The sequence below is a fragment of the Rhinopithecus roxellana genome, chromosome 4, assembly GCF_007565055.1.
Source record: "Rhinopithecus roxellana isolate Shanxi Qingling chromosome 4, ASM756505v1, whole genome shotgun sequence".
Classification (NCBI taxonomy): domain Eukaryota; kingdom Metazoa; phylum Chordata; class Mammalia; order Primates; family Cercopithecidae; genus Rhinopithecus; species Rhinopithecus roxellana.
Genome location: NC_044552.1, coordinates 100701223 through 100727647, shown reverse-complemented (window position 1 = coordinate 100727647; position 26425 = coordinate 100701223). Strand labels below are relative to the sequence as shown.

The 26425-nt window shown below is 37.3% G+C and overlaps 1 pseudogene; it reads right to left on the bottom strand.

The window, feature by feature from the left end:
• Positions 1 to 13583: 13583 nt before the first annotated feature.
• LOC104681601 lies at positions 13584 to 13883 on the bottom strand (annotated as a pseudogene).
• Between the last annotated feature and the right edge of the window lie 12542 nt (positions 13884 to 26425).

The following is a 26425-nucleotide window of genomic DNA, read 5'->3' as shown; positions in this document are numbered from 1 at the left end:
AGTAAAGGAAATCAACATATTGAAAAGACATCTGAAATCTTATGTTTATTGTAGCACTATTTATAAAAGTCAACATATGGAATCAACCTAGGTGTCCATCAAAAGATCAATGGATAAAGAAAATGTGGTATATATACACAGTGGAATATTATCCAGCCACTAAAATATGTAATCTTATCATTTGAAGCAACATGATGGAATTGGAGGTCATTATGTTAAGTGAAATACGCCAAACACAAGAAGACAAATATCACATATTTTCACTTCTATGTGGAAGCAAAAACAAAAGGTAGGTCTCATGAAGATAGAGATTAGGCTGGTGGTTACCAGAGGCCAAGAAGGGTAGTAGAGAGGAGATATTGGGTAGAAATGTACAGTTGGATAGAAGAAATAAAACCTAGGGTTAGATAGATCTGTAGGGTAACTATAGTTTATAATAATCTATTGTATAATTCAAAATTGCTACAAGAAAAGAATTTGAATAGTTCTGTCATAAAGAAAAGACCAATATTTAAGGTTATGAATATCCCAAGTATACTGATTTGATCTTTACAAATTGTATGAATGTATTAAATGATCTCATATTCCCTGAAAATATGTATATTATGCATCAATTTAAATAAATAATAATATGCCCAAAATTTAAACCTTAGAGTTGAAATTTCAATATGAAATTATTGAATCAAGTGAAATATCACTTGGTTGCATTTAAACATCTGGTAATCTTAAACTTGTTGCATTTAAACATCTGGTAATCCTGAGTCTGTTGTTACTACTTTTAAGTATTTCAGTCCTAAAACACTAGGTGAGCCTTTTTCCATAGATTCTCTATTTAAATGAACATTTTAGTGGTGGTATGCACAAATTATTAAGAAAGTGAAAAATAATTGATGTTTATATAAGGATCCTGCATTAATTTGCTAGGGTTGCCATAACAAACATATTATAAACAACAGAAATGTATTTTCTCACTATTCTGGAGGCTAAAAGTCCAAGATCAAGGTACTGGCAGGATTGCCATCTCATGAGACTTCTCTCTTCAGTTTGCAGATGGCTGCCTTCTTACCATGTCCTTACAGGGCCTTTTCTCTGTGTATGAACATCCCTGGTATCTCTTTATCTTCGTATAAGAACCCCCATCTTATTAGATTATGGTCCCACCTTTATGACCTTATTTAACTTTAATTACCTTTATAAAGTTCGTATCTCCAAATACAGTTACATTGGGGGTTAAGGCTTCAAGATATTAATTTTGAGGAAATACATTTTGGTACATAATAGATCCATTTCCAATATCACCTGTTGAGTGCATTTATGGGATCCAAAATCAATAAACATTTACCATCAACTTCATCATCATCAACATAACTATCAAGTATTTTGAAAATACCTAGAAAATCACTTTAAAATCACTTAAAAATTCCATTTGTTGGCTGGGTGTAGTGGCTCAAGCCTGTAATCCCAGCACTTTGGGAGTGGTGGGCGGATCACGAGGTCAGGAGATCGAGACCATCCTGGCTAACACGGTGAAACCCCGTCTGTACCAAAAAATACAAAAAAAACAGCCAGGCAAGGTGGCGGGCGCCTGTAGTTTCAGCTCCTCAGGAGGCTGAGGCAGGAGATGGCGTAAACCCGAGAGGCAGAGCTTGCAGTGAGCTGAGATCCAGCCACTGCACTCCAGCCTGGGCAACAGAGTGAGACTCCGTCTCAAAAGAAAAAAAAAAATTCCATTTGTATGTGGCTGTTACAGTTTATTAGGAGCCACTAGGTACCTCTTCTCATTCAATTTTCACAACTGTTCTAATGTTAAAAAGTCAAGATTATTATCCTAATCTTAAAGATGCAGAAGAGACACAGAAAGGCCTCCTCAAGCTGCAGAAAATTCCCTTGCAGCAACTGCAGAGAACAAGAGCCTCAGAGGTCATCTGTCATGGAGAGGAAGTGCCATAAATTGAACCAGGTCAATAGTCACCATCTAGGTCAATAAACCAAAAATCCACCCCTAGGACTTTCCCAGATAGATACCAAAGCTTGGTGGTTGCTAAGGTCAGGAATCAACATGCTGACCCAATTTTCATTCCCTTGTTTATGAATCTCCCTTCCCTCCCCTTTCTCCATTTGGTTTGGAAGTAAATGGAAGAAGAATTGAAGCAGACCAGACAAGAAGGGAAATAGTCACTTATTCACAATTTTACACTTGAAACCTAGATTTGTCGTGATTTTTCATTGGAATTTGATTGCTACAAATTTCAAAGATATGCTGCCCTTTAAAATCTAAATAGTATTTCACTGAATAGAATACAAGGAAATTCAAGTGACTAAAATCCTTTCACATCATTATTAGAGTATAATTCTATTTAGAGAGATTTGTGATAATAAAATGCTACTTGATACAGAAGTTCTAAGGATTGGAGAGATGTAGTTGCACAGAGCTGTGAATAGAATCATTTTCCAAAAAGCAACATTCATAACAATTCCAGCTGGGGAGAATAAATGGTACATTCATGCATGTGCATGGTCATAACAATCATGTTGTTTTAAAAAGAAAAGCTGTGGTGTTTGACTGCTATACATGCATTTATGCTAAGCATCTCTTCTTTCATAGTATCTGCTAAATCAGTGGTTCTCAATAGGACAGGTAACAGAAGCTGAACAGTGAGAAAAGCCAGAAGAAGGAGATTTTCTTTAGCTGAGGAAGGTTTTAAACTACGACACCCACTCTCCACATGTGCCAGAATCAGAAGCAACAGAAGAGGAAAAGCATCTGCAATTTGATAGAGCTTTCTAGATGATTCCACTATCCTCCAACTATTTTTTTTTAACTCCCTGTTTTGAGTAATGGAGGACTACTACTTTTCTGACAGGTCAGAGGAGGAAAACATTCATTTTATAATTGAAGATTTTAGAACCAGAAAAAAATATTGAGATCACAGTACCCAGTTTCCTCATTTAATAGTTTAAGGCCCCACATTGCACTAGTTTTTATAGTTTAAGTATAGTTGTACAATTAAAACAGCTTTTTATTTTATTTATTTATTTATTTATTTTTTTTTTTTTTTTTTTTTTTTTTTTTTTTTTTTTGAGGCGGAGTCTCGCTCTGTCGCCCAGGCTGGAGTGCAGTGGCCGGATCTCAGCTCACTGCAAGCTCCGCCTCCCGGGTTCACGCCATTCTCCTGCCTCAGCCTCCCAAGTAGCTGGGACTACAGGCGCCGCCACCTCCCCGGCTAGTTTTTGTATTTTTAGTAGAGACGGGGTTTCACCGTGTTAGCCAGGGTGGTCTCGATCTCCTGACCTCGTGACCCGCCCGTCTCGGCCTCCCAAAGTGCTGGGATTACAGGCTTGAGCCACCGCGCCCGGCTAAAACAGCTTTTTATAATCCTTTGTGTATATGCCCAGTAATGGGATTGCTGGGTCTCTTCACAATAGCAAAGACTTGGAACCAACCCAAATGTCCATCAGTGATAGACTGGATAAAGAAACTGTGGCACATATATACCATGAAATACTATGCAGCCATAAAAAGGGATGGGTTCATGTCTTTTGTAGAACATGGATGAGGCTGGAAACCATCATTCTCAGCAAACTAACACAGGAACAGAAAACCAAACACCACATGTTCTCACTTGTAAGTGGGAGTGGAACAATGAGAACACATGGACACAGAGAGGGGATCATCACACACTAGGGCCTGTCAGCGGTAGGGGACTAGGGCAGGGATAGCATTAGGAGAAGAAATACCTAATGTAGATGACAGGTTGATGGGTGCAGCAAACCACCACAGCACATGTATACCTATGTAACAAACCTGCACATTCTGCACATGTAACCCAGAACTTAACGTATAATAAATAAATTTTAAAAAAGAAATTTTATCACTTTAAAAGGGAGTTCTTTTCCATGGCAAATTAATCCACAATAGAAAGTTGAATCCATGAATGTTTATTTACTGCATCCTTTGGCAAAAAATTACTGAGCATTTACTGTGGTAGGTATTGCAATTGGATATATTATTTCTAATTCTCACATCTACTCTGTATCTGTGAGATAAGTATTTTCCCTATTTTACAAATTGGGTTGTAAATTTTCCCAAGATCTCCTAAGTAGTATTGGTGGGGTTAGGATTTGAACTTAACTCCAGAGCCTGCACTCTTAGCCACTATGCTCCTCTAGTTGCTGCTTACCATGTACCTGGTTCTCTGTTATATTCTGCAAATAAAATAATGGGGAAAATATCCTACTTTCATGAAGCTAAAATAAATAATTAAAAATATATCAATGATTTAATATATACTTTCACATTTCGATAAGTACCACAAAGAAAAAGCACAAGATATTATAAGAGGGAACATCTTAATTTGTGAGGTCAGAAAAGAGAAGTGACATGTAAAGTGAGGGTAAGAAGGGGCCATACACATGAAAAGAATTTAAGGCATAGGAAATAACATACGCCAAGGCCCTCAGATGTAGGAGCTCCTCAAGAAAATGAAAGGCTGAAGTGAGTAAGATGTGGGTAGTATTCAGAAGAGTAATGCCAGAAAAGATGAAAAGGCAAGCAAAGAAGGAAAACCCATGCAGAGCTCCTTGTTAAAGGGTCTGAATTTCTCTCCTGATAGGTGGTGCCAATGTCCGGGGAGGAGGCGGGGCACATTTCCTTCTTCCTTGATGTGTAGGCCACTTGAATATCACAACTAGTTTTTCTCCTGCTTTCTGCCACCTACTAGGGTCTTTGTCATCCCCCTTTTTCTATGTATGGTCTTGCTTTCCATCTAGACTCTGTCATCATTCATAACAGCTTCAACACTTACAAGATTATCCACTTGTAGTTCTAATTTATTTTGCACCATTCCACCAGTCACCCACACTATGGTTATATCCTATTCCTTATGTTTTATCACTGGAAATTGCTCCACCTTCAAAAATCTTAATTTCAAACATTACAGTTTTCAATCACCACTTCCAAATCCTCTAGAACACTTGCTCAATACCCCCACTGCCAAAATTCTTGAACCTGATCAAACCCTCTGTCCTGTGGACTCCACCATTTTCTCACCATCAGCACGTCTTCTTTTCTCCTCACTCAACGTAACAGTAGAAAATAAAAGCCCTGGTTGATGCCAATATTTAAGGTAGTCAACCAAACAGCTGAACATTGATAAAAGACGTTACACAGGTAAATTGACTACTTTGTATAACATTCATAACCACAAACCCCACTGGGCCTTTAAAACACCGCCTATCTGACAGTATTTCCCCACTGTTTTTGCTACATTGTGAGGTGACTATTTTACATCTTTTGCTCACTTTTCTATTTTTCCTGATTTGTCTCATTTAGATTTCACTTTATGTATCATGGAGTAAATAAGAGCCACTAAACAAGAGCTATCTCATTTTCATGTCACCAAATCTGTAAACCTTCCTGCACTAGCACCCATTTCTGCTCCTTGCCTCTTCTTAAAAGGGAGAATGTGTCTTTCCTTCTATCAGAGTTCAAACCTTGTTTTTATGAATCACATCTCCTTTGCCTTCTGAAGGGCTTCACTCTGGTACTATCCCCTTGGTTTCATATTATCAATATTCCATTTCTAGTGTTTGTTCTTAAGAGAAAAACACAAAACCCCACTGGCCCCACATTGCACTTCATTTCCCTTTTCCTACTTCTCTTTTTAGTAGAACCTCTCAATAATGTCTACTTCTTGAGCCCTGTTCACTCCTCTCTGAAGTTCTACCTTCTGGCTCTATGAGCCCACTGCTGGAGTCTGTCAAAGTCATTGACACCACCTTGTTGCCAAATCAATTATCTGTTTTTACATTATTCATCCTCTCAGTAGCATCTGACATAGTTAACCACTCCTGACCTGAAACGCCCGCCTCCTTTGATTCTACCACAACATACCTCCTGGTTTTCCTCTTAACCTGATTGAGCTCCTCATCAATCCTCTTTCCAGGTCCTCCTTCTCCATCTGATCTCTGATCCTTCCTCTTCTACATGTCTTACTCTAAATGTAAGGGTTCTCCACTGCTTTGTCTAGGGTTTCCTTATCTTTTCTCTCTCTCTCTACTCTCTCCTGGGGTGAATTAAATAGCATTCATGTACTGATGATTTACAATTTTACATGTCTGGCCTCAACCTATCCTCTGACCTTTTGGCCTATATATTAACTTCCCACTTGATATCTATCAAAAAGAAATGAAGTAAGACAGATTTTATTCAGATTACTGCAGTAGAGAAGAGAGAATTGAGTGCAAACTGATCTGAACTCCACCAAAACAAAAGTCAGGAGACTTCTTAAATACTGGGATACGCTAAAGGAAAAGTACTTAAGGGGTTGGAGGTCAGGAGTGGGGGTGGTGAGGGGTTGGCAAATGTGATTAGGATGTCCATGTTTGCTCATTAGTGAGTATAGGAGGAGAAACAAACTTTTCATATCTATAGGACAGAATGAAGTATTGCAAATTAAAGCAAGATGTCCATCAAAGTTAGGCTCTTACCCTTCCACAGGAACTGAGAATCAGGAAAACTACCTCCTTAGATGTTTATATTTCCAAGAGACAGCTCTCAGGCTCTTAAGGAGAGCCTGAGATATAAACGTATATGGGTAAAAGAAGATTTACTTATCAAAGGGGCAGATAAAGGATTGACAATGGCAAGTTTTCTAAAATAACTGCTCCAAGAAAAGGGAGGCTAGGGGCCTATGGTCAGGTTTTGGCTGGAACAAATGATAAATTATTTTGGCAGTATTGAGCTTTCTCAAGAAAGCTGGGGTTATCCTAGGGACACGATCTTAGGCTGACAGAAGCCACTAGAGGTTGGTCAAGTCTCTCAGTGCAGGAAGTTGGACTAAATCATTCACACCAAGAATTGTGCAGCTGTCACCTGTTTACTTGATATTTGATAGCAACTCAGAACTAATCTGATCAGAATGCTCCTCTTAATTGCTTCCCAGATATGACCCTATCCTAGTTTGCCCTACATTGTTATATCTCTTGCCTCATATTTACAACGTATCTTTTTTTATCCCCACCCACAGTCTAGCAATCAATTAGCAAATCTGGGTTCTAATTACTCTAGTTATTCTCTCCCTGTCTACTGCTGTCACTCTGATTCAAAACACCATTATTTATCCTCTAGGACTCTGGTCTGACATGCATATCCAATGGAAATCACTATTCCTTCGGTCAAATATCCATCCCAGGTGTGGCTGGGCAGTATCTACAGGGGTCTGTGATGGGCAGGCACAGTGACTTATATTTCTAAGGTAAAAGCTAGTTCATTTAGCTTCTAGGGCATGAACTGTAATTTCCCAATCTGTGACATCTCCCCTTCCTCTTATAGTTTCTCTGGGCAATACCTATTCTTTGGTTCTTCTTTCATATAATACTTTAAAATGTAAATATAAAAGACAATGTTGTTTATCATAGTTTTTAATAGGAACTAAAACCCCAGACAAAAATATAGAACTTTGAACAAGTAAAATTCAGATATCAACCAGTAAGGGGAACTCCTAGAGGCAGTTTCAGGGTGCACATTCCTACAGGCCCTTGTGTACTGACCATGCCTACAAACAGCCCTACTGGGTACAAGACCCCAGAGTGATAAAGATGTTCATATACCTAGAGTAAGCCTTAGTGACCCATATGCTGGCCCTGCTAAGCACCATTCAAAGACTCTGTGATAATTCAGTATTGCCTTCCAAGTATGGTCTGACTTCCTCTTCTGGAATCCTCTTCTGGAATCTGTTTTTGCAATTGCCAGTGACGATGAATAAGTGCAGAGTCTACAGTGCATGTTTAAGGCATGCTTTAAAAAGCACATTATTATTTCAAAAATTTTAAAGAGTTCTAAAAGAGCAACCTGTGTGAGTAAATCCCCATAACACCTTGATTGTTAATGGATAATAAAGCTAATTATCATTCACATAATCTTTGCATTTATGAATTCTAATTTCTACAGTGAATAACACTTCATCAAAATAGCTTCTGACAATTGGCTCAGTTGGAAGAATTCATCTAAACACTTAAGACAGAAAAATAAAATAGCTTTTCATTGTGTTGATGGAGTTTTGAGCCTTAGTCAAAATAACTGAGATACTACAGATTAAAAAAACAAAAGGAAAGACACATTGGAAATTGTGTTTGATTAAAATGTAAATTTCTTATTGTAGTGATGTTCTTATTTATGGCAACACATTGTAACACTTCAGTTTGGCAGCGTTTGTTGACCTATCTCTGTTCAGCAGCTAAAACTTAACACAATAGATGCAAAATTGTTTTTTTAATTTACATTTTCAAAAGAAACAATCTAGGTCACTTTTATGTTACTTGCACGTAAAATCAACTCCTTTAACAGAAAGCAGGCGTCTTTGAAAATATTGCCAATTTTCTACCTCAGAGTATGAAGATTATAAAAGTAAGAACTGTGCATGATTTTTAAGCTAATTCTTACTTCTTGAGACATTTATTTTCCAACTTATGGATCTACCAGATTTTCAGTTGCTTTTCTAACTTGTTTTCTACTGCCCATGGGTGATTTCACTGTTTATTGGCAGCCAATTTATAGTAAACAAAGACATCGAGGTAGAAGGCAAACTCAGTCAAATTCCCAAGTTTTCCAGTAATAATTTCATTGGAATTAATAGCTGATAGGTGGTTTGTCCATTTACATGTACCCAGTTTCCTCCATATCTGCATTGATCCTTGGCAAAAATAACTGAGAAATGATTACAGTCAAGAAGAGCTTACTCTTATGAAGCTAATATACATTCACAATATAAGCCAGCAATCTTCCTCCTAGACATTTAACCAAGAGAAATCCAGGCATATTTCTACAAAAAAACCTGTGTATAAATATTTACATCACCTTTAGTTATTACCACTAAAAATCAAAAAAATATAACTGCCCATCAGCTGGTGAATGGATAAGTCAGCAGCATATAATGGAATACAACTCAACATTAGAAAGGAATGAATAACTGATACATGTACAATATGGATGATTCACAAAGACAGACTCAAAACACTGTATATCGTATGATTCAACTTAAATGACATTTTGGAAGAGACAAAACTGGACCAAAACAGATCAGTGGTTACCAAGGACTGTGAGCCTAGAAGGAGGATAACTACAAAAGGCCACACGGAACCCTTTGGTGGTGATGGAAAATCTCTATACTTTGATTTCAGTGGTGGTTACAGAATGCAGTAAACATTTGTCAAAGTTCATTAGAACTCTATACATGACAGGGTGAACTCTACTCTACATAGATTATATCTGAGTAAACTCCCTTTCTTTTAAAAAGGACAGAACGTTGTTTTTGACCTTCGGGAGCTTACAGATGGCAGATAAGGCAAGATCAGAGAAAAATATGATTCACAATGTGTGTATGTATATACATACATATTTAAAGTAGAAGATCTTACAAGACATTTGCTGTTATAACCTCCCCTTATGTGATATCTCTTGGGTTTAATTATGAGGCAAATGGAATGTAAAATTACCATGTATGAAGTCATATTTTCTGAGGCATTGCTAATTGTAGCACTTCAACACTCAATTACTTTTGAAGCGTGTGAGAATGAAAAAGATTGAGTTTTCTAATTGTGGTTGGTGAAATCTAATCAAATTCTCAGGAGTGAAAATAGATTTTTGCATCAGTGAGACTTGCCTTGTGGAAAGAAAGGGTACTCTTTTCTAGGGTTAATCTTGTGGTTGTACATGATGTTACTTTATCACAGTTATGCAGTTGTCTTATCACTTATCACTGGACCTGCAGTGAAATCACTGGAAAAAAGACCCAAAATTAGTATTTTGGATGGATGACTTCCAACTTTTAACTGGGTTATAGCAGATGCTCCATACTAAGCTATGCATTCAATTATATAGGTTTTTCTTTCGTTTCCACAAAGTCTCCTGGACCCCTGGTGCATGCTGTCTTGATTCACCAACACATAGTGGTGTAGATCAGTAATCTCCGTTTCTCCGAATGCATTTCAATACTTCTCTCTCCATTCCCATCTCTCTGGGCCTTAACTGACAATTGAACTCAGAATTGCAGCGCTCAAGGTGCTTGCAAAGAGATATAATCTGTGTTACTCCCAAGCAATACCTTCCCCAAAATCAGGCAAAGAAGATAATCTATGAAAATTGCCTCAGTGCAGCATGTTCCAAACCCTTTAAATAGACCCACACTGGGAGGTACATTTTGCATCATGACCCAATACACACAATTGAAGTAAATAGTAACATATTTATCAAAACACTCTGATTTTTCAGTTTCAAACTATCCTTGTTTATTCTATTTTTTTTAAGTTGGTTGCAATGTGCTGAAATAATTTTACCCACTAACAGATGCAAACTGTAGTTTGAAGATCACTGCCATAAAAGATATAAAGTTTACCATTCATCTAAATATCATCTAATCTAAATAATAGTTCACTAGGAAACATTTCACCTTGGCCACTTTAAAAGTGCCCCTCTAATCTCCCACCCTCATGGGTCTGAATTGCTTTTACTGAGTTGTACTTTGGCTTAATGCTATAAGGCAATATGAGAATAATTCCTACGTTAATCGCTGATAATGCTATTGAGAATTCTGTTCACTACACTACACAGTCTCCACTCTATAAGGACCAAGTGTAGAAATCTTTCTGTTGTCCCTGTAAGGAATAATGGTGATTAACCTAGGATACCAGATTATTTCTCATTAAAAAAAATACTGTGTTTCCTTCCTCACACTGCCAGTTAGAAGCCCCAGTTTCGCATCAACTGTCTACCTCTAACAAGTACTTGGGGTTTTGTAGCTACAATTTGAGGATTTATTCTCACTCCTAATTTAGTTTTACTCTCCTGCCCTTTATTTTTTGCTTTGTGTCACATGTCTTGCTGGTCTAACATTCATTTTAACTTGTGTTTTAATATCTTTGTGTGTGACTTTAAATCTTTGTGAAACAAAGAGAAAAAGATAAAGAGGAAAGAGCAAAGGCAGAGAGAGAGTAGAGTTTCCATGTACAGCAAGAAAACTCAAGGTTTTTAGGTCTTTATTCCTTACGTTTTCAGACTAAAATTATATGAAGGTACAAATTCAGAACACTTTGTCCTACCTGTATCCGAAACAATAATTATAAGAGAAACCATGTTGTTGATATCTTAAAGTTAATATTAATTAATTGTATGACTTTACTTAAGCTAATTCCCATGCAATATAAACAACGTCTGGACCAGTAAGGAATAACTTCAGGCAAAATCTGTAATTGTATATGATTTGCCATAGTGTCAGAGTGCAGCATTTTCTTCATGGCAAAGAAAAGTGTTGAAATACTATTTGATGCCTAAACTGAAAAAACAGTTTCTTCTGAAAGAAGCAAATAACAGGCATTTACCAGTGGCCAAGGTGACTGTGGCTTCAAATACATTTCTGAGTAATGAAATGTCAGGATATTAGAAGACAGATAAAATCAACCATGAAAATGTGTGTTTGGCTCTATTTTTTAAAAACCTTCTTGAAGTAGTTCAAAATGAAGGAAATTATTTGGTGACACCAATAATGAAGTAAAATTAATTTTTTGATGATGTTTTGGAAAATCACGTCAAACTTAGACTTTTTAAAGCAACACCCAAGCTGAAAGGTTGATTTATTACATCTATATTGGTAGAGTAGATCAAATATTAATATCTATCCCACTATTTTTGAGCAGATTTTATGATCTTACTATACTGTATTTGTTACTTTCAGGATACTAGTACTTAAGTAATCAATGGCAACACCATTTTCTTTAGTAGCCTGTATCTAAAAGCTAAATGAACTATTCCAATGCTAGTTTGACTTCACCATTTCCCTTTCCTACCCTCGATCCAGTTTTTCATCACAACTACATGGTGATATCAAACAATGACAAAAAGCAGACAGCAGGAACAAAAATAATCTTATGGAACAGTTTAAAAACAAAGATATTTGTACATATTTGGTAAATAGGTATCTCAATAAACAGTAATAGGAAAAGAGATTGATAAAAGGACTGTAATTATGATGTACAACATCAGATTAATTATTTGAATACTTTATCTCCATGTATAAGGAATAGTCTATGTATGACTAGGTTTTAGTTATGCCAAGAAATTAACTCAGTAATAACGTGACAGTTAATAAATAACTTTGTTGGAGAAAGATCTAGTGAGAAGGGATTGCTTCCACCATCCTATAGCACTCTCTTTTTGAAATCATGCCTCTGTGCTCCCCTGGTTTACCTCCCAGATCTTCCAGTCTTCTTTTATTGTCACCCTTCAGTCTCTATTGGCTTTGACCCTCCCTCGCTGCCTCAATCCAATCTCTGAATGTTGGGAGTCTGTCAGCACTGAGTTTTGGCACACCCCTACTCATAATACATACTCTCCCTGGATCATCTCAGCTATCACTGGAGTTTCACATACCATCTACTTGGCTCTCAAATGCACATTCTAGTTGCAACCATTCCTATGCACTCTGACTATCATAATCATTCATTCAGTTAATATTTTTTCAATTATTGGGTATCCACAATATACTAGGTATTATCTTGGGTACGGGAGATATAATGGAGAGTTGACAAAGTCCCTGCCTTCATGGGGCTTATTTTCAAGTGGGCAATCAGGTCACAAACAAAATAAAGTAATATATTCATATATGTTGGAAGCATTCATTGCTAGGGAAAAATTAAGCAGGATATGGGGAGAAAGTGTTGAAGTTGAAGGTAGAAACCATTCTAGTTGAGTGATCAGGGAGGAATTTCTGAGGAGGTAATATTTGATCAGAGACCTGCATGGAGTAAGCCATAAGAGCCAAGCAAAGATCGTGGGAAGAGGCTATCTAGCACAAGGAACAGTGAGCTCAAATGTTCTGGAACAGGAACGGCATGGCAAGTTTCCGTGATAAGTAAGAAGACAAATGTGCCTGAAGCAGAGTGAATGAGGGAAAGAAAGCAGGCAGATGGAATCTGAGAAGAGAGTAGAGGCCAAAACAAGACTTGCCAGCCATTATAAGAAACTTTAGATTTTATTCTAACCAGGATACGAACCAACAGAGGGTTTGAGCAAGTGAATGGTGTGTTCTGAACCAGTTGCCAACTTGCTGTCTCTACTTGAATGTCTCACAGGTATTTCCAATTTAACATGCTCCACACAGAACTTTTAATCTTCCTTCACCGAAAACAAAATATAATCATCTTACTCCTTCTTCACTTCCCCCAATTTTAGCAAATGATACCGAGAACTACCCAATTTTTCAAACCAGAAACTTGTAAAAGAATTCTGAATTCATCTATCTCCTTTAGCTCTCATAGCCATTTCATGCTAGGAAAAAAAAGAAAAAGCCTATATATATATTATATATATTATATATATAATATATATATTTTTTAGGTTCTAACATTTTTATTGATTAGATTTGTGTACAGTTGTAATCCATCATACAGGTGATATATAATAACATTCAAATATCTGACATTAATATAACTTATTGACTAATGCTAACATTAACACACAATAGTTCTATCTCTATTAACAATAAAAACCAAACCACTGAGCTTATCTTAGAAAACTTAAATTCAGGCCATTATTTTACAATTTGGAAGTCTGAGTAATCCAACTTTAAGATGACTTTCTCATTGTTGAAGTTTGCTTTGTTGATGTGGGATTTGGGACTTCCCCTTGTTTCAAGCCATTCCTGCATATGACGCACCTTGGAGATGGGACCTTGCAATTGTCCTTGCACTGTGCCCTGGTCAGTGTTCTGGACCCAGCCTACCAATCCCAGCTTTTTACCCTCATCCTGAGTATGCTGATGGAAAAACACCCCTTGCACCTTCCCAAAAATTTCGTAATCCACTGATACCAGGGTGTCTCCTTCTGCCATGCTCAAACCCTCCTTGTCTTCCCCACCGGCCGCCGGGATCACTCTGGGACCACCAGGCCAATGGCTCACTAGCAGCCTATACTTTTTATCTTCAAAACAGACGACTCTTCTACTTGATTCTCTGTGCATCTCACAGAGAATGTCACCAACCTAGTCCAAGCTGTGATCATCCCTAACTCATGTTTCTAAATCACATCACAGGGGACAGATCTTTTATAATTTTGACTTTCTATCAATAGCTTTCCCAGGTTTAAAGGAAAAGCCATCCTCTTTGCCATGATCTACAAGGTCTTGCATGATCAGTTCCAGGGCCAGTCTTTTGCTGTTTCACACACTACTTTTTCCAACCTTCCTGTGCTCCAGCCACACTGACCTTTATCATTTCCTCATACACATCTTCCTGACCTTAGGGCATTTGGCTTACTACTCTTCATCACTCTCTCATGGCTGGCTCTTTCATATTTCTTCCATCTTAACTGACATGTCTCTTCCTCAGGGAGGAGTTCCCTGTACACCCAATCCAGAGTTGTACTTCCCTATTATTCTCTATCACAACACCCTGTCTTTTTTACTTTATGGCACTTCTCATACTTCATGAGAGCAGAGACCATGTCTGTCTCATTCACCACTGTGTACACAGTCCCAGAATCATGCCTGGAGCACAGTAACTATTTAATAAATGTTGAATGAAGGACAAGTTGGTATTGATGTCTCCTTGTGTCATGAAAAAATGTTTGCAAATATCCAAGATCACGTATTGTTTTAAAAAAATAAACATTTTTCTTAAACAACAGCTGGAAAAAATAATAAAATTAAAGAATTAAATCTTATTACCCATTTTACTTGTACGTAAACTTGGTTACATATTTCCAAGGAAGAATAAAAGATTCTAAGAAATAATTAAAAGTAGAACTAAAATAGCAGCAATTTTTTGCAAACCACACATTTCATGCATCAAATATTTTTTGAATGAAAGGGATAACATTTGAGTCTCTTCTGTGTCCTAGATACTGCTCTAGACAGGTTCTTTATCTCAAGACACTCATCCTCACAACCATCCTGTATCTTAGAAATCATTGTGCCTAATTAATAGATGAGAAAACTGAAGCTCATAACTGTCCAGTGACCGGCCTGAGATTATACAACTAATTAGGGCACAAGCAGAATTCAAATTCAGCTGCCAATTATGTTGCAGATGCCATCTGAAAAAAAAATCTATTTTTTTCTAATCATAATATTTTAAAAATCAATAAATGCCAATGTCATTTAACCAAAACTTAAAACATTGAATGAGAAAATGTTTTTACTTTGACCTACAGCATGAAAAGAGAAAGGAAAATATACTCTTTGGGCACTTTGGCAAGCACAGTGCAGAACCCATAACAGGTCAATGACTGTTCATCATTTCAAAGATTTCTCAAATTTTAGTTATGGGTTTCTCTATCCTAAGGTAAACATTCTTTCCATTAAACCTATAATTTTATTTTTCCTTGCATGAATTTCCTTAATTATTAGTCTCTTTAGTAATAACATTCAGTGTTTTAATGACAGTTAGTACCTATTAGCATTTTTTGTAAGATTTTTCAATGGCAAATATACCACCTATATCTTTATAAGTTAGTCTTCCAGTAGCCATTGAATGTATGATGGAAATTATTATTTTCCTGAAGCTGAGTTTCTATTTCCTGTTCTTGTTTAGTGAGTTCAAATATGCATGTAAAGTATACACATCTGACTGCCCAAGATGGGTGCATCTTCCTGGTATTTCAATATTCTGAGGAAAAGATGTCATCAATAACCCATTAAGAATTAAGTATTCCATCTTTTTTTAATCTCCTCACAGTTTCTGAAACATGGTGGCACTTAAATATTATTTGTTGAATGAATGAATGAATGTATAAATGACCGAGTGAATGCACATGAGCAGATGGAAGATGTACACGGATTTTTACTTTAAATATCAAACTCTCCTGTTCAGCCAGAGGCTATCAATTTTTTTAGGAAGTTGTTCCTTTTTCACATTCTTAATATTTTATCATTTAATGCTTAAACCAATTTTTATCTTATAGCTTCATATCCACTATAAAAACACTTCTTATTTATTATAGAAAAAAAGAAAATATGTGTAAGAGACAGAAAATAGAAATGATCAATAATGCCCTTCTTCTCCCACACATCACCAAATAATCTACAAATTAAAAAATAGCACTCAGTACTAAAAAATAGTATTCAGTATTTAAGAAGAATGACAAATTGTTTCTTATCTAAAAATACAATATTAAACATACAACAAACAATTAAAACGCTCCTTTTGCTTTCCAGTTTGGTATCTGTTAATCCCTTATTTGCAATAATATTTGCTGTGTTCTATTTATAACTTACTGTGCATCATATACTGAGATAGGTTTTTTGCAGACATGGCACTGTGTGCTCTTCATAAGGACCTTTAAAGGAGGTACCATACTCAACCATTTTTTACAGTGAGGAAACAAAGGCTTAGGAAGGTTAAACAAAGGCTTAGAAAAGTTAAACAATATAGAAGTAATTCAATTCTGACATGAGATACAGCTGGGATTCTAGCTTAGGCTAGTCAGACTCTAAAATCTACACTCTTTCCCCACAGTACTCAGCTGTCTATATTGGGTAGAACTACATGATATTACCAATATTCAACCATTTTAGACATTAAAAATGGAAAGTGCATCTTATTCTATTTAACATAAATATAATTCCTTTCTGTTATTACTCTAGAATCAAGTCCCATGACTTGCACAGGCATCAAAATGTCAGGTTAAAAGCAGGTATGAGATGATGGGGGTTCAAATCCTGGCTTCCCTGGTGGCTAGCTGTAAGACCCTGAGTAAATCATCTTCACTACAGGGTTATTTTTCTGTTGAAAAAAATAGCATTGCCCTTCCCTGCATACTTCATAGGAATTCACTAAGAGAAAAATAGAATATATAAAACTGTAAAGGATATAAAACATAAAGTGATTATTATAAACAAACCTTCTAAATAAGGAAAATCCAACAAGCCACGTTCCTAAGTAACAAATGTGAAAGAGGAGAATCAGAAACTAGTGTATAAGGCCCTAAAGAGCCCTCTACAGTGCTGTTTGCTCAGTTTTTGATAAGAGTGTCAAGGCCAAAACCAATCCTTCAGAACTCTGTGGCTAGTGATTCTGATAGTAAGGATCAATAACTTAAATGTCAACCAGATGATTCAAAACCCTTACACAAAAAAATTGGCTTTATATGCAAAACCTCATCCCCATTCCTGGAAAAGAGCTCAAAGCTGTGTAAGAAATTGTTATTGGTATACTATGTAAAAGCCCTATTTGAGATTTCAAGAAGCTCCGAGCATTCTGGGCATCCTACATAAATCCAAAGAGAAAGAAATATTTCCACTGGCAAAATATCAAATCCCAAGAACATGTGCCTAACCTGGAACAGGCTTCTTTAACAAGGACTTAGAAGAACTCTGAGCTGCCCTTGAGGATTCATCTTTTTTTCTTCTTTTCTTTTCTTTTTTCCTTTACTTTTCTTTTTTTCTTTTCTTTTCTTTTTGAAACAAGGTCTTACTCTGTCGCCCAGGCTGGAGTGCAGTGGTGTGATCTCGGCTCACTGCAACCTCAGCCTCCCGGGTTCAAACGATTCTCCTGCCTCAGCCTTCCTAGCAGCTGGGATTACAGGGACCTGCCACCACACCTGGCTAACTTTTGTATTTTTAATAGAGATGGGGGTTTCACCATGTTGACTAGGCTGGTCTTGAACTCCTGACCTCAGGTGATCCACCCACCTTGGCCTCCCAAAGTGCTGGGATTACAAACTGGAGCCACCATACCTGGCCCTCTTTTCTATGCTTTCTGGAAATGGCAGTTACACAGCATGAGAGACTCTTTCCCTTCTCCAAAAATATTTTTCCAGTGTGATTTACACTCAAGATTTTTCTTCCTTCCAGTCCTTTTGGAATGTAAGGTAACATGAGTTAACATATTTTCTAAACAATAAAGCCCTATACAAATGGAAGAAATCTTTATGATCACTTCCTGAGTTACACATAGAAGCCACAGTTCTCTCTGTACCCTTTATCCAAGCAAGAATTTAAGGGAGAACTTAACACATAAGTTATATAAAGATTTATATTTTTTATTTCTGCTGCAATAGAAGATGTCTTCAACTATTAGGTTTATATAACTAAAGAATTTGTATAGCACATTGATCCAATTTTAAATCTGGTTTGAAGTTGGCATATGTGCTTCTCTCATTAAATAAGGTAAGCCTCAAAGCTCCTGCATATTTTTTAAATTCCTAACTTGAGTCCATTTTCTCTACATGATTATTCAGAATATTTTCCACTCTATTTACATCTATTTCACACTTGCCTTTACTACCCTTATCAATGTCCTCACCTCCTACAGTTTCTTCTATAGTAATATCTCCCCTCCCCTACCCGTCTTCTCCTCATCTCTCCTTCTCAGAAGAAGGTGGGAATTTCTTCCTTTCCAAGGTAGACTCTTCCACTGGGGGTTCCATTTATTTCTATAGACCCTCTCTTCCTTTTCTCCTTTATCTTCACACATTCCCATCCCATCAGATGGGATTCTTCCTTATCCCTAAGAAGAAAACAAAATAAACTAGAAGCAAACAAAAAAGAAACAAAATTTAAAAATGTTCCTCCATTTTATTCCCCCTTTGAGTTACCATTCCATGTTACGTATTCCTTGACATCAAGCCCTTAAAAGAGTTATGTACACTCATTTCCTGAACTTCTTAGCCATGTGCTGTTAACCCTGTAACATGATTCCTATTTACCCCTTTCATTAATCTTCTAAAAGTCCTGTCTCAGAGATCTTTAATGAGCTCTAATTATTATCTAATTTTCTTAATCACCAACCTACAGGACCTCTTGGCAACCCAATATTGTTGACCACATCCTCCTAGATATTGTCTTCATGGTTAACTCTTTGCACTATCTTAATGCTAATTCTTCCTTGACATTCTGACACTTTTTAAAGTTTTTCCTTTCCTTTTCTTCACCCCTTAGATATTGATTTTTCTTACAGTTGCATTTTTAGATTATGTGTATTTTCTGACTATACATAATCACATGGATTTGTGCTTTAATTATCCTATTTGTACTGATCATTCCAAAATCTTTAGACTGTCTTGGCTTTTCTCCTAAGCTTCAGATCCAAATTTCCATCTCTGTTTTGGACATGGTGACACATATACCCCATATACTACTCCTCAGACTCAACACATGTGATTAAGACACCGGGTTCACTAGCAGACAAAAGTCACCTCAAAATCTGACCCTACTTTTTTATAAGCTGTATTACTTTAAAGAGGAATTAACTTCTCTGAGCCATATTTTCTCATCTAGAAGTTTGTATTTATAGATGAGAATATGTATTTATAGATGAGAATTTGTATTTATAGATGAGAATATATGGCTTGGAGAAGTTAATTCCTCTTTAAAGTAACACATTTCATATATTGTATCTATATATATTGTAGACAATAAAAACGTTATGAGGCTTAAATGAAATAACACATATAAAATGCTTAGTATAATGTTAAGGTTATACTCAGTGCTTAACAGATAAACTGCCATTATCAGTATTATTATTATTATTATCATCATCATAACCATCATTTTCTAGTTTGAATTTATTACAGCCCAGCTGCCTCTCCTTCTCTATTTCTTCTCTCTCTGAATAGTACAACACTCTCCCAACCATACTTTGTAGAATTCTCAGAGCCTCTAGAATTCTCTAAAAACCTTTATCTGTTCCCTTTTCCTCCAACAACCCCTTATCTAATCAGTCAGTACATTGTGTCAATTATTTCTCTACACTGCCTCTCATACCCACAGCTTCCTATTTATTCCAACAGAAATCGTGCAGTCCCTATTTCAGTCCTTCACCCCTGCTGCCTTGGATTATTGCAACTGACTCCTAACTGGTCTTCCTAAACCCACCGCCAACCCAAACCACTATTACTGTCTAAAGAGTAGGTGCTCTTGTTCCTCCATAATCAGACCCAAGTTCTCCTTTATCCTCCCCACCTCCTGAGCCCTCCTGTCCCCACCTGAGTGTCTGTATTCCTTCCTGGGCTTCCTGCCTTATGTTTTTGTTTACACCATACTCCTAACCTGCAAACTCCTTTCAAATCTGACTGTGGAAATGCACATACATTTACTGGCCCACCTCCTCCACGAAGCCTTCTCCAAAGTGCTTGTGAGACAAAGCAGGGACTTCCCTCTCAGTGGCCTGCAGGCCCCCCAAGCATGAAAATAAAGGAAAATGTTGAGCTCTTTCAAGAGAAATTCCAGGTACCCAGCTAGCCTTGAGAAGTTAAGCAACATGATAAGCATGAAGGTAAAATAGTAACCTAAAACAATAGCCAAGGAAGCTAGAATCACAAGATGTTTGGTTCCCCAATAGAGACTAAAGATAACATCTTCATGTATGTCTCCAAGTTGTTTTTCAAGAACCCAGATCCCCACCAAACAACTCATCCCCCACAGTAGACTTCAGACAAGGAGAACTGGGGATTGAACTCTGACCATCATACTTTGTTCTCAATTTAATCCTGAGGAGCCTGAAGAAAGTCACATTCATGAACCAGAACTAACATTCTTTTCTGCTGATCCCAAATTTTCAAGCAAGGCTTGAAAATTGCAAAAATTGGTCAAGACTTCCTTAACCAATTGCAAATCAGAAGATCGTTGAATACACCGATGACCTATAAGCCTGAGCTCACTTCAAGATATCCCACCCTTTTAGGCCAAAACCAATGTGTAACTTCCTTATACTGATTTATGATTTTGCCTATAATTCCTGCTTTCCTGAAATTTACCCTTGCCTTTAAAAAGCCTTGCCTGCAAGCCTTGGGGAGGAGTGGGGTCAGGATTTAAACACCAGCTGCCTGAACCTCTTTACTTGGAGCCCTGCAAATAATCATCTTCCTTTCTACCACAGCAAACTTCAGTATGTACATCTGGTCTTAGTGTGCCAGGCGAGCAGATCCTGGTTCAGTTCTGTAACACTCATAGCTAATATTACCTGATAATAAATCAAAGCCCTAAGATGTAATGACAATATGATCTCAATTTATACGTGTACTTTACATGATATGCAAACATACTGAATAGAAACAGGGCAAAATGTGAACAGTGGTCCTTTACAGGTTCAATGATCTGGAGACATGCTATGAATCTGAGAAATTCTTATTTTGTTTTGTATTTTCTAAATTATTCAAAAGAGCTAATGTTTATTGAATGCTTTCTATATACTAAAATCTTTACATGTATTAACTCATTTAATTTTAATCAAACCCGCTGATGTATTCGCATTATCGTCCAATTATTGAGGTATATGGGGGTGAAGCAACATGCCCAGAGCCACGCATCTGGCAAGAGTAGTCTGGCTCCAGACCTGTGCTCTTAAGCGCTCCGCTGAACTGCACTAAGGATCTTAATAATTGGAAAAAAAAAAAAAAGATGTAGTTTTAATTACCTTTTCTTCTCCTGTCTCTGACCTCCACCCACTCCTAACCCAGACACCATCAAATTCCAAATTTTCCTTCCATTTCCTTCACAGAGATCAATCTCAGCTAGGTGTTAAGAAGAAAAGCAATCTGATTAAGAAAATTTGCATGAATTGTTAATTAGCAATTGCCATCCTGAATCCTAATTGCATCTTTAAAAGGGTGCTTGTTAACATAAGTGAATCCCTAATTAGTGGAATTTCTGTTCCTATGACTAAGCGACTGCATCTACTACTGACAGTGTGCAGAGGGGCAGGAAAGCATCTGGGAAAAGAGGATTTTCTTCTTACTCCTTAAAGTTGAAAGGCTGCCTCATGTACAAGGTCTCCCTCAGTCTCTCAAATTCATCCATCTTCCCACACAAGAGTGGTTCAAAGCACCACTAAGCCCTACCCTTAGGCCTATGTAAAAGCCTATCATTCTGATGCTGCAGAGGCTACAAGAACCAGGCTAAGAACCAAAGGTCACTGTTTGTGACACAGGAGGCTTCATAAGGAAATGAAGACCCAAAGAAACATTTAAACCCACATTTTCTTTATAGTAGGTTTGATGAAGAGTGTACACTCATAGAGAAATATGATAGGGCAAAGAATATGAGGTAAGTGTAATAAACGGGTGGAAACTTAGCAAGGTCTGTTTGTTCAGATTCCTCCCTGTGTCCCTTCGTCTTCTGAGATAAAGATGCTGTTTTTCTCCAGGAAAAGATGCTGTTTTCCTCCAGATATCCTATGGTGGGCATCTCTCGCATGAGGGTCTTATGACCTGCTTTAGAGGAAAATGGAAGGGGAAGGTCAGAGAGCGCTTCCTGCTTCTGTAAATCCCTTCAGCTTAAAATATTTCATATGCCAAGGTGTTATATTTTTGTAACTAGCAAAAGAGTCTGGCTGCTCGCTGCTGATAGAAAGAAGCCAAAATAATAACAAGACGTGATAGAAAGCGAAACTTTGTTTTGCCAGCAAGGGGAAGAGTGGGCAAAAAAAATTCACTCTTTAACTTGTGGTAGGAATGCAGGAGTTTTTAAAGAGAGGGTTTGGGGTGCAGAAGAGGCAGGGGTTGGGGGGCGAGGATGTCCCAGGTGGCATGATTTGCCCTGATGGCTCATCATGAATGATTGTCCCCCATCCGGTGAAGGTGCCCATCTGGTGAAGGGGCTGGCACTACCATGGGCCCAGCCAGGTTACAAATTCATCTCAGTTAATCTTCCCTTCGGTCTCTAGCTGGGAGTGGGTTCCGGCCTTGAAGTAATCTTTTGTTGGAGACAGAATTCCAGAAGTATCTGGTCTGTATCAGGATCCAATCCCTGAGGCTTCTAAGGAAAAATATGACCTGATGAATGAGTATGGTGTGTGCTTAATAAATAAATGCACATAAGGTATGGGAGCATAAAGTGCAAAAGGGAAGTGAGTAGAGAAAAGAAAACATTTTAAGGCTGTAAAACACATTTGTAGTTTATCTCAGAGCTACATCTTGAAACTGGGGAGAAAGGAGGAAAGGGGGAAAAATTTAAACCTGATTTGAGGCTAAGCTGCTAAACTGCTCAGTTCCATTTTGGGGTAGCATCTCCTGAACCCCACATGATGTCATCACACATAATCAAGAGGAAAACGCAATGAAAAAATGCATATTCTTTCTTCCTTCTGCCAGTTTTGAAGAGAGCTTTGTTGTATATATTCAGGAAATTGGACGCAAAGGCAAGAACTTTGCTCTAATAGGCTTCTTCAAGGCAGCACCACATCTCAGTGGGAAGAGAAGGACGGCTGGATGGAGGCAAAGCTGAAGGGGAATCTCAGTCATTTTAAGATTTTACATATCCAGTGGAGTCCCAAAGGTGGAAGGGGAGAAAATCTAGAAGCAAGTATAACCCACAGATTTGCATACCACCCCTCCCTACCCCCCAGAAAAAGGAACACAACAGGGAGAGCAGATGAAGTGAAGAGGTTGGACAAGCTGAAGTCACCCAGAAATTCTCAGTATCTAATATACATTTTCTCCTGGCTTAATGTTTGAAATTCATATTATCCAATAGTTTTCTGTTATTTAAAACTTTTAAGGAAGTTCACAGTGAGAATAACTATGGCAGAGATACTTGCTACTCGTCAGGTATTCTTTGCTTCCCCACATTTCCCACCCCCTTGCGATTAGGTGGAGCCATATGACTAGCTCTGGATAAGATGTTACAAGCAGAAGTGCTTTTGTCACTGCAGGAGGAGGCACTTAAAAACCAGCATGTGATTCTTGGCTCTCCTCTCACAACACATAGACTGAGGAATCTACACATTCCAGATGGCCAGTTACAACATGGCAGAGCCTCCATTACACTGGGCCCCTGTAAGACTGTGTGGAGAAGAGTCCTTTCGACCAGGAATGAACAAAAGAGTTTTATATAAACTTATGTAGTGTTAAGCCATTGCGATTTGGGGGCTGTTTGTTACTACTGCCCTGGCCTATCTAATCTTGACTGATACAGCGGTTGCTTGTGGAAACTGGCATAGATGGTCTACACATACAAAGTACGCACAAATAAACACATACGCACACAACATACACATATATATCTCACAGAAAAAAAAAAGTTGACTGTTGACTGGAAATTTCACGAGGGAGAACCCCTTAATGAAAAAGTTGCAGGTTTAAAGAGAAGACAGCCATAGAATAGCAGTTCAGAAAACACACGCTGGACAATACGGGTTCAGATGTCAATTCTTTCACATACTAGCTAAATGACATTGGGCTTCTTGCTTAACATCTCTGGGTCCCGGTTTCCTCAGCTGTAAAATCAGTACAAGAATAGCACCTACCTCAGAGATGTGTTTAGGGGGGCACAGAGTAACCACTCAATAAATGCTATATATAACTAATAATCTTAGAGATAGTAAGAAAGGCTGAATAATAAATGCATTCCTTTGACATATCTCTGTCTCTTAAAAAATGGAGATAAGGCTGAAGATTTTTTAAATAACTGATAATTATTATAATATGTCATTTATGCATCTTTTTCTTTGTTACAGCTCACATTTCCAAACTCAGAATCAACCTCTGCTTCAAAAAATCTAACATGACTATAGTCAATAACTTCATTATACATTTTGAAATAACTTAGAGTGTAATTGGATTGTTTGTAACTCTACAGCTAAATGCTTGAGGGGCTGGATACCCCATCCTCCATAATGTGCTTATTTCACATCGCATGCCTGTATTAAAACATCTCATGCATCATATAAATATACATATACCTACTATGTACCCATAAAATTTTAAAAATTTTAAATACTTTTAAAAATCTAACAGAACCACATTTTTGGATTACAAATATTTTAGCAGCTCTTAGTTTTTCTTTTATAAAAGAAGTATATCTTTTCAGAAAAAAATAAAACAAGTGATAGTGATTTGCTATGGCACTTAATGATTATTTCCAGAAGAGATTACAGCGTGTAAAAGATTGCAATAAGAAGAAAGAGTGCAGTTTCAAATAGAGGTTTGACTCTGAAACAAGGGTACCAAACATTCATAAAAGTCAGTTCTCTGACTTAATGTCACATCTCATACCTCACATTTATCAAAACCTTCAGCACTGATAAAGCAACCAAAATGAAAAAACGCAACAGTGGTCCCAAAGTTGTGTCTTATCTAGGTGTTACCCTGAACATTATTTCAACTCTTCTTACCTTTGTGACTCTGTTTCCACACTGGAATGACAGTGAAATGATTTTGCTTCTACCATTGTGGAAAGCTGAGAAATTGAATCAAGACTATGTTTCCTGAGGAAACTCTAACTGTAAAATGACGTTGATTAATCTTTAGGCACCCATTAAGGTGGGTATAACCTCAAAGGCACTTAGCATTCCCTATATCCAAAATGTCTCTCCTACTGGTAACCTCCTCTTACACCATCATAACTCATTCCTATCCAAAGACTATTCTTTTCCTCATTACTCCCCCCTTATGCCCAGAAGTAATTCATCATCTGTCCCACCATGCCCTCTCTAGAGCTGTATGGACTTTCATTATCATTCTGTAATGTTTCCATTGAACATCACAGAAATTGTTGTGCACATAGTTGAATATGTAGAAAAAGGATCAGACTGTATATATATGATGCTAATTCATTTTGCTTGTACAGCTATTTCAACACAACAGCCAGGGTCTTTCATTTTAATGAATTTCGTAGGAGTCCTGTTCTTTCACTAAATAGTGAGGTCCTAGAAGACAGCAATTTTGTGCCATTTACCCTTGTAAGTCCTCACATTACCTAAAATAAGCTTTATTTGCTGAAATTAAATCATCAAGGCAGGCATAACAACTAAGTGACTCATTCAGTAATAAGTGAAGTTAGGTCCTCATTGTGTCATGTGATTCTAATATTTATTACTGATATAACCAGTATACTTGTCATTAATAAGCCCAGTTCATCATTGCACTGTGATTCTGAGGCTAAGCACAGAGGTGTTCAGTTAAGTCCAATAGATCATCAAAGTATCATCAAAACTGCAATAACCATTCTGGAGAGCCAGTTTTCTGTACTCCTGTACTGCTGATCTATGGATTGTGTTAAAACTGTACATTTCCAAATTCCTATTATAATCCCAGTTTTCATAATTGAAGTGTCAGCATCAATTTCTTAGCATCAACATTTCCATAAACCCAATAACTTGATATCTATCTCTTTAGAAACCTAAGATATTAAAATCCCCCATAATTTTTATATGATTTATGCCTCCTCTATCATATACAATAATTCCACCCCTGCACACACACACTGAGATACCTTGTGAAATACTGAGAAGTCGCCTATGATTTGTCCTCAGTATAATCTGATATGAAAGTAATGAACAAGCAGCAATCTGGTTCTGTTTCCAGAGATTCTAAAATAATATCGAAACACAATTCACTCACAGAAATGTAATGTGCTCAGAGTTTTTTCTTTTCTTTTGTTTCTTTTATGTTCTCTCAGTATCAAATGAGGACAGACAACCTCACAAAGCCTGATTT